The following is a 2800-nucleotide window of genomic DNA, read 5'->3' as shown; positions in this document are numbered from 1 at the left end:
CTCTCTCTGTCAAATAAATAAAATCTTAAAATGGAAGTATTTTTTAATTTGGATGCAGCCTAGAATATCATACAGTTGTTTGTGTTTCCTAATACTCATGAAATGATGCACTGGCTAGCTTATGTAGTCTTAAACTGTTTTTCCCTTGTCCCAGAACACAATGTGCTTCTGTCAGTTACCCTGATTTTTTCTGTAGTGATTCATTTGGCGCCTGACATTCTCCCTACAGCAGAATGTCAGAATCCTAGGGCATTCTGGTACATCTACCTTGTGGAACTTTCTCACACCTCCTGAAACTCACTGATGTAGAACTTAAATATAGCTGAGGAACAAAAGGCCATTTCCTTCGAAAACCAGTTATTTGACGTGAGATTTATTTCCGGCGATATGAGGGCATCAGTAGCTGGCACAGAGGATATATCATGAATATTTGACTTCCTTCAGAGGTCCAAGAGTACTACATTTTTAAAAAGACATATCTCTTTTCTTCTTATTTATTTATTCTTTAGTAGGCTCTATGCCCCATGTGGGGCTTGAACTCATGACCCCAAGATCAAGAGTTACGTGCTCAACCATAGGGAGCCAGCCAGGCACCCCCATATCTCCTTTCTTATTTTGAAAAAGTGTAACATCTATTATATTGGAGATATTGAAATTATTTGCACAAATATCATGGTAGATGTTGTTTTGTTTTTTAAAGATTTCATTTGTTTATTAAAGAACGCACATGAGAGAGCATGAGCAGGGGAGGGGGAGGATGCAGAAGGGCAGAGGGAGAGGAAGATGCAGACTCCCCTTGGAGCAGGGAGCCCGATGTGGGACTCAACCCCAGGACCCTGGGATCATGACCTGAGCCGAAGGCAGAGGCTTTAACCCACTGAGCCACCCAGGCGCCCGTCATGCTGAATGTTTCTTTTTTTTTTTTTTTTTTTCTTTTTTTTTTTTTAAGATTTTATTTATTTATTTGACAGAGAGAGATCACAAGCAGGCAGAGAGGCAGGCAGAGAGAGAGGAGGAAGCAGGCTCCCCGCTGAGCAGAGAGCCCGACGTGGGACTCGATCCCAGCACCCTGAGATCATGACCTGAGCCGAAGGCAGCGGCTCAACCCACTGAGCCACCCAGGCGCCCATGCTGAATGTTTCTAACCATTGGTCATATTTCTACCTTTTGGAGAAAAACAGAACAAGTTTTTGGGTTTTTGTTTTTCTTGACAAATCCTCTGAATATTTGAACTTTTTATTAAAAAAAAAAAAGACTTTATTTCTTTATTTGGCACAGAGAAAGTGTGCACGAGCAGAGAGCAGCAGCCAGAGGGAAAGAGAGAAGCAGCCTCCCAGCTGAGCAGAGAGCCCAACATGGGGCTTGAACCCACGACCCTGAGATCATGACCTGGGCCAAAACCAAGAGTTGGACGCTTAACCAACTAAGCCACCAAGGCACTCCTACAATACCTTTTTATAACTCTGCTTATACAGTAGACAATTGATGTGGGCAGGAGAGTTTGACTGGATCTATGTTCTTAAGTAGGGGAGAAGGAATGCAGTGCCTGCATACAGGAAGGAACTGGCTTTGGATGAGCATATAAAATGGTTCATCTGTCTGCAGCCAATTAAGCCGAATGTGCTCTTTCCCCATGGGGCCCAGTGTGCAATGGCTGTAAACAGTGCCCTCCTTGGTAGTATGTGCAGCCTGTTGCCTGTATGAGTTGCTTCAAGGGACCTTGGAGACAGTGGACATTCGTATCTGACCTCATGCTCTCCCCCGTCCAGGCCCCAGACAGTAAAGCAGGTGCCTTTGGAAAGCCTTAGGGCACAGTGATCAGGGTCCACATCCACCAGGTCATCACGTCCATCCGTGTCAACCTGCAGAACAAGTGACTGAGCTACCAAGAGGCATGTGATTGAGGCTCTAACCAGGGCAAAGTTCAAATTCCCTGGCCACAGCAGGAAGAGCCACATCTTCAAGAAGTGGGGTTTTACTGGGTTTATTGTAAATGGATGTACAGACATGGTGGCTGAAAAGCCCATCCTGGGTGGCCGTGGAGTCAAATACACCACTAATGGTGGCCCCTCTGAATAAACGGCATGCCCTGAGCTCATGAGAACCTCGGCATCACCCCCTGCTTATTCATGCCCATCAATAAATCCTACTTCTGGTCCAAAAACAATAGATAGCTAGATCGCTAGGTAGAAAGAAATAGTTCACCCAGTGGAAGACCAGAAGCCAGGATACAGGCACGCAAATGCCACGAGCTATGGTTGAACGAGTGTGTCCAAGAGATGCCACTTAGGCTGAGATACCATCAGGAAACACAAGTGATCCACGCTACATTTTTCCAACTTAATAGGAGACTGATGACAGAGTACACCGGCCGAAAGGTTTGGATTTACTTCCTGTGTTCTTGGGCATGTCCTTTAAACGTTTTTGGCAGGATCTTGGTGTGGTTTATGTGCCACCAAATGGTCATTACCTAAAATAGTGCCTGGCAAACAGTAGTTGTTCAATAAACATTCACCAAATTGGTTTCAGGAACTATCTATCAAATATCCATACCGCACATGCCACATCTATCCCACAGGGCTGTTTTGAAGATCCCATAAAAGGAGAGAACCGATGTGAAAATGCTTTGTCATCTGAGGAAAGCTCTTCACATCGGATGTGTTTTTGTTTGGGAGAGTTAGGATAAAGTCCACAGAGGTTTTTTGTTTGTTTGTTTGTTTGTTTGACTCCTTAAACGAGAAATATATAAATGTGGAAACAGGGTCATTGTTACTTAGGACTTTTTTTTTTTTTCCTCAGC

At 44.3% G+C, this 2800-nt stretch overlaps 1 non-coding gene across 1 annotated transcript; it reads left to right on the top strand.

The window, feature by feature from the left end:
• The first annotated feature begins 1599 nt into the window (after positions 1-1599).
• Positions 1600-1732, top strand: LOC131810689 (small nucleolar RNA SNORA70). The gene has a single exon (XR_009345668.1). It is a non-coding gene; the product is annotated as a small nucleolar RNA SNORA70 (small nucleolar RNA).
• The last annotated feature ends 1068 nt before the right edge of the window (positions 1733-2800 follow it).

Source organism: Mustela lutreola, chromosome 10 (genome assembly GCF_030435805.1).
Source record: "Mustela lutreola isolate mMusLut2 chromosome 10, mMusLut2.pri, whole genome shotgun sequence".
NCBI lineage: Eukaryota > Metazoa > Chordata > Mammalia > Carnivora > Mustelidae > Mustela > Mustela lutreola.
Note: the sequence above shows the minus strand (reverse complement) of the source record. Positions and strands in the feature narration are given on the sequence as shown.